Genomic DNA, 11,058 nt, shown 5'->3' with positions numbered 1-11,058 from the left:
AGATGGGGGTCAGAGTGGGTGCCCCTGAGAAGAAGCACATGAACAAAGGCGCGAAAATGAGGCAAGAGCGGACTGTGCCTGCAGGGCCACAGCCCAGAGCATCTCGGGTGTTGGAGACGCGGGTGTTGGAGACGCGGGTGTTGGAGACGCGGGTGTTGGTGCCATGTTCCTGCTCCTGGTGTCTGGTGCTTCTGGGGGTCCTTGGCTTGTGGCCACGTCACTCCAATCTCTGCCTTCGTCTTCCCCCTGTGTGAGTCTCCCCCGTGTTTGCTCTTTTATCAGACACCAGTCGTTGCCTTTAGGCCCCACTCTACATTCAGAATAATTTCCTCTTCAACCCAGCCTAATCGCGTCTGCCAATGCCCTGTTCCAAGCAAGGTCCCATTCCGGGGTTTCCATTGAACGCCGAGGGTTGCTCAGTGGAGAAACCCAGACCGGGGCCTCTGCCCTGTAGGTCTTCTCTCTTCCCCCATCAAGAAAGGCCATCAGTCAGTGCTGGGGTTCACATCAGCTGAGCCCCTGTTTCCCCTCCCGCATGCGAGACCTGTCTGGCGTGTGAGCCCGCGGTCAGTGATCTCCTCAGGGTGGGCGAGGGCAGGAAAAAGGAGTTCACATCCTGACATTTCCCATTCTAGGTTAGCCCGGAGGTTCTCTGGGGGCTGCCAGGGTCCCCGGTGTGGCGAAAAGGCAACGTGGGTGGAGGGGGGAGTATGCTCTTTTCACCCTTTCCTGCCACGGAGTCTGCCTGAACCCAGACCTGCTGTCCGGGTCTTACCTGAGGCCACAGCGCCCCCTGGCGGCCTTCTCGAGCCGGTGCCGCGACTCCCCGGTGCTCACGCAGCCATGCGCGGCGGAGGTGGCTGTAAATGAATTTAGCATCAGCACAGTTATTTAAATTGTTTTAATTAATCACAGATTGAGCAGTAAATGAACCACTAAGTGGAGAGAGAGCGGAGTGAGCTGAGAAAGAGGTGAGGGGAGGAAGGCAGAGCCTAGGTGAAGTTCTGGAAAAGCACAGATAGCTTGGGGTGGGGGACACGCGAGGGGCGAAGGCAGCGAGCGGGAGGCACCGGTCACTAAGTTCTCATCCCGCTGCTGACATGTCCCCAAACCGGGGACGTGGGGGGGCGCCGCGGGTGGTGAGGGGGCATCAGCCTGGAGGATAGGGGGTAGCCCCTCTGCTGGCTGAAAGGGAGAGAGCTGGGGACGGCGGAGTAACGCTGAGTGAGAATCTAATTCGTGCCCCATTACTGTGTCTGAAAAACAGCTTTGAACGTGGAGCATCCTGGCCCGGCAAGGCCCAGGCTCCCCGGGGGACCCCAACGTGTATGACGCATGACGGCCTGGGTCTGGTCTCTCCTCCTAGAGGCGAGCAGGCGGGGGCGATGGAACTGAACCGCCCATGAATTCCTGTCTCTGAAGTAAGACATGTCAGGGCCACTCTGGGCCTTGAGACAGGCGGTGAGACAGGCGGAACACCTTCCTCTGAAACAAATACGGGATTTGGCTAGCGGCAGCCTGCTTTGGAAGAGCCCTTAAGCTCCGTGTTATTTTACATTTTCATGCAGTTGGGGAAAGTCAAAAGAAAGATAATGTTTCATGACCCGTGGAAAAGTACATGAAAGCTAAATTCTGTGTATAGTTATGGGGCAACTCGGGGGCACGGGGTGGTTGTAGTAGCCTTTGGCTGCCAGTCAGAACCTGCCTCAGGGGAGACTGAAATACTGACAGGCCATCGACATGAAAAAATTACAACCCCCCACCCCTCACCCCCACCCCTGTGGCTTTAAGGGTGAAGTCTCAGCGCTATGAAGCTACCTGCAGTCACTGTAGCACGACTTCGATCTCTGGCCAGGGAGTGACCCACAGGACACAGCAGACCTCTCCTGTCTCTCCGCTGCTCCCCTCAGCAGGGTACTTCGTCCATCTGACTGTTCTGCTCCCCACTCTGTCTCTGGTGAGTCCTCACACACACACACACACACACACACACACACACCCCTCTGGCCTGCACCCCAGCTTTGGAAGCATAAATAAACAAATCGTTTTTAAACATAAATAAGTAAAATGTCGCCGCCAGATTTGACACATCACCATGTGTCAGATTCCGGCTTTGATGTAACCAGGGAAACGCTACTAAGTGAAATCATGCCAGACAGCTCGCGTAGGGCTCCAGCTTATTTTTGTTTTACATTTATTGAAAGTTATTTTTAGACTATTTAAACATAGATCTGGATGCAAATAAATGGGGTCGGGCACCCCTAAACCCTTTCAGCGCAGAGAGGAACCCCTCTGAACCACCTGGACTCAGAGTCACTTCTGTCCTTGTTTTGCATGGAACTGCAGCCCTGGGGTGGACCAGGAAACAAGTTGCCTTAAAAGAATCCCTTTGTGGGCCCTCCCCAGTCGCCCCCAGCACAGCAAGCTAGCGCGGCTGCTTGAGTGTGAGTTCAATTCCACAGGCGGGAGGTGACCCTCATGGCGCAGCAGACCTCTCCTGACCTGCCCACTGCTCCCCTCAGCAGTGTACTTCATCAGTCTGCCTGTTCTGCATCCCCCACCCCTGTCTCTGGTGAATCTTCTCCCCCCCCACCTCTGGCCTTTACCCCAGTTCTGTTTGCATAAATAAATAAATCTTAAAAAAAAAAGAAAGAAAGAAAGAAAGAATTGCTTTGCTACCATCCCAGGATTTTCTGCCCAGCTGCTGACACTTGATCGGGAAGTTTTGATTCAAATGTCCAGGCCGTGACAACTACTGGTGAGTGGTAATTTGTAGAAACATCCTACTTTTGAGATTTTACAATGGGAGGGGTGACATGCATAATAAACTTTTCAAGATTGTAACAACTGTCATCTGGCAGGGAACAGCAGGAAACAAAGCAGATCAAAGGTTTGCAGTCTGGTGGGTTAGGAAGACAATAGACCAAAATATATGGGGTATCATCTGAATGAGGAGCAGGAGGAAGCCGGACCAAGACCTGAGGAAGGAACTTCCATGCAGAGGGAACAGGCAGGAAGTGCAAATGTCCTGAGGCAGCACCGGACGTAGCGAACTGCAGAAGAGGCGGCGCTTGGGAAAAAGATGACAGTGAACTCAGGTCAGTGTGCAGGCCAAGTTCATCTAAGTGCAAAGAGGAGCAATCAGAGGCTTCGAGCATGACCTGACTTAAGCTTTCCAAAGAGAGGTCTTGCGACGGTGTTAACAGTGACTGGGGTGGGGGGAAGGGTCAGGCAAAGAGACAGCAGACAAGCCAGAGAGCAGGCTGTGGCAGTTGTCCAGGTGAGAAGCAGTGGTGGTGGCAGGCGTGGACGGCAGTGTGGCTTAGGACATATTCTGGAAGGAGAGCGCCACCTTGGGAGTGTTTGGGGGCCCTCTGCAGGGAAGGTGGTTTCTTCTTCTTTTTTTTTTTTTTTTAAGATTTATTTATTTGTGCATACAAGAACTGGGGTACAGGCCAGAGGTGCAGGGACGGTGAGAGGCTTCACCAGAGACAGAGTGGGGAGCAGAACAGGCGGACCTACAAAGTACACTGCTGAGGGGAGCAGCTGGCGGGTCAGGAGAGGTCTGCCGCGCCATGTGGGTCAACTCCGGGGAAGGCGGGGATCGAACTCATGCTGAAGAGGCTTTAGCTTCCCAGTGCTGTGCTTTAACCCGCTGCACCACCAGGGAGGGCCAAGAAGGCGGTTTTCTTTCCCGCTTTGCACAGGGTTGGCCCTGCAGGAGCGGCCACCATGAGCACTGCTCTGACCGTGTCTTCTGTTCGCCCCACAGCTGGTCACCAAGAGCGATGGACACCTCCCCCCCTGCTGCTGACTTCCCCCACCACTTTCCTCCCCGCCTGCCTTCCGCAGCCAGCCCCTGCACGCACAGCGACTCACTGTGGCGGCTGTAGCTCTTCTCGAGGGTTTCTGTGGCTGCTGCTCTACCTGAAGACGTATCCTAGTCACACGAATCAAGGAAACACCCGTAGCAAACCAGAGCTCGTGTCGTTTGCAAAGCGACCTTGTGCCCTTTGTGGCTGTCAGCCTCCAAGTCATGACGATGCTGACACAAGGCACAGCACCAAGCTAAGTGCTTTACCTGTGCCCCCTCCCCCCATGGATGTCGCAGTCCTACCCTGCCCCCAATACCGGTGACGATGATCTCATCATTAACAGGGTCTTTGCAGAGGTAATGATGGTCGATGCCATTAGGGCAGCCGCGGATCCAGTGTGACCGGTATGAGGATAAGAAGTGAAGAGACGCAAAGACACCCTGGGCGGTGGAAAGGGGCCCTGGGGGAAACACACCAGGGCCCTGAGCGGAGCCCACTGGTGGGGAGGCCAGTGGCTGGTGTGGGGAGATGCCTGTTCACAGCCAGGCCGCAAGTGCAGATGAAACGGCAGCCTGAGGCACAGGCAAAGCCTTTCCCTGCTACAGAGCCCCGCCAGCGCCCTCTGCCGACCAGCGGCAGCTCTGCGCCCCAGGGCCCAGCCTCACTCTCCCAGAGCAGGGCAGGAAGGGTGGGCGTGGCCCGAGACCAGGGACTCCGACGCACCTGGAGCAGAGGGACCCGCTAACTCCTGGGCATGGCCGTCCACGCGCTCCACGGGCCCCTCCCCGCTTCGGGCCTGTCTCTTGCACTCTGTTTCTTATTTTGAACAGCTTGAATTCCCCCAGCAAGCAGGGCACCCCCTGCCTCCCCTGCTGAAGCTGAGCCACTCCCCAGGACGCCACACCTGCTCCTCATCAGCCCCATCTCGCTAAAGGCTGGTGGGAGCTGAGTGGGGCTCACCTGTGCTGCCCGCCCCCAGGCTGGCGGGGGCGGAGCTGAGCTCACCCGGGCGAGGGAGGTCACGTGCTCACAGCTCCACCGGCCCAGCTCCAGCCAGGCCAGCACCAAGCTGGAGCTCAGGGCCATGCAGGTGACAGAAAGGCCGTTTTCAGTATGACACCTCCCTGAGGGTGTACGTCTCGAGAGGTTCCAGAGAGGTAGGTACTGGAGGAAAGATTGAGACAGTTTCAGAAGGCACCCAGCTGCACCCCTCTTCTGTCTAATGTAGTCTCCAGGTACCCCCCCATAGGCATTTAAAATTCCCGTTTCCTGCGTTACTGAAGACATGGAGCACTTCCCTTATGTTAATTGAATAACCTTAATTATTATATCGCTCGTTCCCTCCAGAGTCCATTTGCACCCCAAGGTTATATCCCAAAGTCCTGAGGGAGTCTTCTCAGCATAGGGAGGGAAACCAGCCCGGTGTGCGGGGGAGCAGAGGAAGGAGGAAGGCAGAGGGAGGTCTCCAGTACAGTTCCATCTGGCCTGCCCACCTCCGTGGGGCTGTGCCTGTATCACCACCCACTGGGGTCCCAGCTCGGTGCCCCCCCCCCAATATCAACCCTAGAGAGGTGCTTCCTGGCAGGCCTGCAGGGCCTGTGAGCTTAGGAGTCAGGGTGCGGGATTTCTTTAGCAGACACCCGACAGGAGGGACTTAGAGGGAAGGGGTGACGTTGGCCTTCCCCAGCCATCAGGGGGATCTGCTGGGTGGGAGAGGGGGTCCCCCGCCTGTGCTGACCAACTGTGCGAGGTGATGGCTCCCTCTCAAGTGATTCCTGGATGTGCCAAAAACACATGCTGGCCCCAGCGGCCAGGCCCGAGGTGGCCAGCGGCCACAGGCTGACAGCTGCCCTCTGCTTTGTTTCCCGTCAGCCCTGTAATGAAATATGCTGTGTAGCTACTACATGAGTCAGGACACACTCCCTTCGCGTCCCACGGGGCTCTGGAAGCCTCCCTGTGCCTCCGCCTGGACTGGTACTTCTCCGGCTGGTCACACTGGCATTTCTGGAGCCAGCAATGGAGATACTTTGTGGCAGCCCCTAAAGTGGGGAGTGACATATTCTCAGGCTTCTATAAGTGCCAGCGATCACAGCACCCCGAAGCCATCCTCCCTTTCTGTGCCTACAACATAAGGAATTGCGGAGGCAGGAGACAACCAGTCAGGACAGATGCTGGCGAGGTGTCTGTCGCACCTCACCTGCAGCACGGCATGGCTGACTCCCAACCCAGCTCTGCCAACCGGAGCCCAGGTTCCCTCCACTAACAAGGAGCTGGGGATGGGAACAGTCTGGCTATGAGTCCCGTAAGCCCACGTTGAATGGAGGCTGGCGAGGTCACATGGCCTCCCCATACCTCTGTGTCTTCACCTGTGAAATGGGCATGTTTTACCCCTGGCTGGCGGTAAAGACTAGCCCTTCCAGAAGGCCTGGCATCCAGCTGCTGTCCAAAAGTGCCCGTTGGATGTCCCAGCCGCACCCCATCAGAATGTCCAGTCCAACTCAACATCAGAATGTCCGGCCCAACTCAATATTAAGTCAAAGAATGAAGTCTGGGGGTTTGGGGCGGGGATGGGGCAGCGCCTGGTTCTTCACTCTGAACAGGTTACTTTTCCCTAGAGGTAATCTCACGCAGTTCCTTCCACTGCCGTATAAAATGTAAAAATCATCAGTGAACTGGTCCTTTATAAAACATCCTTACCGGAATGTCCGCTCCACACCGCTGGGTCAGTCTCAGTCAGGCCCACTGTAGGATATCCCCAGGGCGGGGTTCTGTGCAGAGAGATGCAGATCCATGTTATGTGAAAATGCAAATCTCGTGAACCATGCAGGGTTTCATGAGCTCAAGGACGGCTGTTAGAAACAGGACTGAAGTCGCTCACCATGTCTTCGACAAATGAGAAGGAAGACGCCGGCTCTGCAGCCCCAGGGCACGCTCCCCAGGGCCAACTGCCAGACGCGAGGTACTTCACGTCGTGCCTCAGTTTCCCTATAATCCTCCACCCCAAAATAATGTGCCCTGCCACAGAGTTGTGGTAAAAATAAACCCTCCCAAACACAAGAAGCCCAACACATCGTGAGCATTCCAAAGATGCTAGTTGTTCGTGCTGTGCAGAAAGGTTAATTATTAACACGGAGGAGATGAATGAGGATAATGAATAAGTACCTCAAAAGAGAGTCATTTAAATATCAAAGTACAAAGAGAGGCCCTTAGGAAGACTTAGGAGGCCCACAAGCGTTTTTGCAAAAATGACCCTCTTTCTAGTGGTGCCCCGAGAATCTAACAGGAAGTGAAGGTGGTCCCCACACTTGGCTATGCCATCTTGTCAGAAAAATTCCCCCAAAAAGAGAAAAATGGGAGTCAGGCTTTGTTCGTTCTGAAAATGAGTGCACTGTTTTAATTCTAATCAAATCTTGTTGAGCACAAGATGCAATGTACTTGCTTTCATCACATGCCGTGTTGTTTCGGTGGCGGGCGGGTCCCCTCCGCAGGGGCTGGGGGGGGGGGGTGGCCCTGGGCTGGCTGCCGTCCAGGCGGCTGGCCCTAAGCCCTCTTCAGCATGAACACCTGTGTGGATGGACATGATGGAAGCAGCAAACTTTTGATCAATAAATTTTTATTGTGCCAGATGCTGTTGAGAGTCTCAGGATTTGGCAGTGAACAAATAGACAAATCTCACCCCTCATGGATTTACAATCTAATTGGTGAGCAGGATGAGGATAAGACCTAAGCCACTGACGTACTAAATAAGTAGATTACACGAGCATGTAAGAAAGGATTAAGTGTTGTAGAAAAAGAAGAGGGGGGTCAGGAGTGCCAGAGCAGAGCTAAGTGGAGTTTGAACAGAGCAGAAGGAACGAATGTGAGCCGTGAGACTGGAGGGAAGAGCAAATGCGGAGGCAGGCGGATCTGTGGGCTCAGGAGGCCTGCCTGACTGGAGCACAGAGAGGCCGGGGGCTGGAGTTCACATGAATTCTAGCAGTTTTATAGGAGAAGTGCAGCCATTTACCTCACGTCCCCTGGCTCCGCCCTGTTGCTGTGTGACTTTGGACAAGTCACTTAACCTCTCTGACCCTGGACATGTGAGTTTTCTGCTTCTGTGCCCTGGCTATTTCCCTGGAAAAAAAATAATCTTTGGCGTGTTTGTTTTTTTTTTTTCAATCTTTATTTTAGCAATTTTGAAATGTATTTTTTTTTTAATTTGTCTATGCTTACAGAACTGAGGTACAGGCCAGAGATATGGTGGGTGAGAGGCTTCACCAGAGACAGAGTGGGGAACAGAACAAGCAGATCAACGAAATACACTGCCACAGCAGGCGGGTCAGGAGAGGTCTGCTGTGCCATGTGAGTCAGCTCCATGGCTGGGGATCGAACTTGTGCTGTAGTGGCTTCAGAGAGCTTCATAATGTAGTGCTTTAACCTGATGAGCCACTAGGGAGAGCCCTGGCGTGTTTTAATACTCAAAAACCACTAGAGGTTTTTAATAATCATCACCATCATCACCTCTGTTGCCACAATTACATACTTGCCCAAAGTGCTAAGAGGTCGTCGATAGAACATTCCACAAAGGCAAGAGGAAAGGCAGGTGTGGAGGAGTGAAGGAAGAATGAACAAATGACCGGATCAGGGAGAAAAATCTAGAATGCAAAGGCAGTGGGGGAAGGGACAGAGGGAGTGAAGTGTATTTAAGGTGGAGTCCTTGGGGACAGAAGAAAAACATCCCACGTCAGCAGTTCCCTTCAACAGAGCATGAGCCCAGGAGGCATCCGCGTCCTTGTGGATGGTGATGCAGACGGAAATGTCAATTGATCATAAGTGGTCCATCATAAATGGACCCCATAACACCAGTTATCCACTTAGGACCCCAGGGACAACTGATTAATATTTCTAATTTATGGGGTTCACTTGGGAAGTCATCAGGGACAACAAACCTAATAAATTGTGGGTTAAAAGGCCTCCAGACAGCGCGCAGAGCATTCCACGCAATAGGTGGGAGCCATTGAACTTTGGAGACAATCATAGCAACTGTCACCAGGGAGACGAGCCGCAAAAGGCAGTCTGGAGTCGCGGCAGAGACAGCTGGAAGCAGACCATCAAGAAAGGACAGCATTGCTGGTCCAGCCAGGGCGTGCAGGGCAGGAAACCACTGTCAGCCATGACCCACTTCCTGCAGGCGGCACTTTGCCTGTGCTGCGCCCCCACCCCGTCCCCATTTTACAAGCCAGGGGAGATGACGTCCCCCACTTATCCGAGTTGAGCTGGAAGTCAAAGGCAGGGGCCCTCACTCAGCGGCCCACGCATGCTGCTAATCGCTGTCTCCTGGCCCTGTCCAGTACCGCCCTCCCATGGAGGTGGAAACGGAGACCCAAGGCGACTGCCTCCAGGAGCAGGCCAGGAGCAGAGCAGGGACAGGGTCTGCCCTGAGCGTGCTCACACTCGTGAGCCATGTTGTTTCATGGCGGTGTGCACCGGGAGAGTAGACCTGGGCTCTTATGCCAGAGGCGATACGTGCGTCTCCAGCAGACAGTGCTCCCAGCAGCGCCAAACGCACTGACGTCCATTTCCAGAATTCTCCCCTGGACCTCTCTCCCCAAGCCAGCAGCGGAGAAGAGGTACCACCCACACTTGCGCTGGGAGGACTTTCTCTGCACCAGGGGGGGGGGGGCCCTTTTGCAGTGGCATCGTCTTGACAGGTGACAGGCTTTGGGTCTCACTAAGTCAGCTTTGCATGACTCTGCTTCGGCATAGTGTGTATTTATATGAAGCCCGTCACCATAAAGGTCAGCCTGCTTCCTTCCGCCAGGTTTTTAGGGGATGTGCTCACTGCAGCTCTCCATGCTCAGCTTGTGTGTCCACTATTCACGTCGCCGCTACAATCTTAGTTTTTATTAGCGATGCCACTGTTCCCAGATGGAAGACTACATGTATAGCCTCATTTTCAGCTAAGAGGAGAGGGGAATGAGATGATAGAGAAAACATTGGGCAAGTCCCCTTGTCTCATCAGGGAGGCTGGCCAAGCTGAAAATTTGACCTTTTTCCTCTCCCACCTGGAATTCAGACTTGATGTCTGGAACCTCAGCAGCCAACTTGGACAGTGAGGCAACCATGATGATACCGCTGGTACTAATGTAGACAGACCCGATGACAGAGAATCTGCCAAGCCATCCCTGACCTCACGACCCCGGGGATCCGTGGACATGACAAAAAGCTAATCTATACACTTGAAGACATTTATTTTAGTAGTTTGTCGCATGTATTTGTACCATGCCAACGAATGTGTAATACATGCGTGTTTGCTCACAGGTCCTCTCTGTGATGGGGTGTGATGGGAGAGATAAGCACACCCCAGTCCTTGCTTTGGAAGGCCTCCCCGTGCAAAGGGACTCCACAGTAAACTATGATATGATAATGGTCTCAGAAGAAAAATTGAGAAAGCCTTGCTTGATATAAAAATTTTATTGAGCGAAAAACAAGCTGTTCATGCACAGGGAAATTTCAAACCCAAAACTGATAGGAATCTCAGCGGTCTGGCGTGACAAGCTTATAAAATGAAAATGAGGAAGCTGTTTAACCTTTCCCGTGACTGGTTATTACAATGGGGGTTTCCAGACAGCAGAGGGTTGGGTGAGAGTGATTGAACCAATTTAGGAAGATGACAAGTTTCCTTTATGATTAGCAGAAGCACTTACAAGAAGCTAAGTTCAGTTACACTTAAATGTTCACGAAATAAGCTCGATCTGGCTTGGCTCGTGTGGCCGCATTGTTCCGTCTGCATGGAGATTCCTAGTCTCGGCCTCATTTTGTTTCCACAGTGGGACGTTGGGAGGGCTGGCAGGCCCAGAGGTGGTGTGGTGTTCAGACGTGGGACGTGAGCACGCAGGGAAAGCAGAGGCACAAGGAGCCCACGGCGTGTGCAAGAAGGATGGGCCTGAGCGTGTCTGGCGGAGAGGGAAGTAACGCAATTCACGGCCAGGTCATAAAGCTGGCAAGTTGCCCCAGTCACACCTACACCCACCTGCACACGGACACACACACCTGCGGGGGCCTGCAGGAGCTGCAGCTGGCCCGAGCCTCCTGCATTCCCCAAGCCACCAGGCTCCCTCTGGCCTCCAGGCTTTTGCTCAGGCTGTTCGCTCTGCCTCGGACACTGCCCAGCACTCGGCCAACACTGTGCCCGCACCTTCTTCTCAGATCCGGCTGCCCCGCCCACCCCCCCATCACTCACCATGTCTGTGTCTTCAGTGGC

This window comes from Condylura cristata, unplaced genomic scaffold (genome assembly GCF_000260355.1).
Source record: "Condylura cristata isolate star-nosed mole 26May11 unplaced genomic scaffold, ConCri1.0 scaffold00004, whole genome shotgun sequence".
Taxonomy (NCBI): Eukaryota; Metazoa; Chordata; class Mammalia; order Eulipotyphla; family Talpidae; genus Condylura; species Condylura cristata.
Note: the sequence above shows the minus strand (reverse complement) of the source record.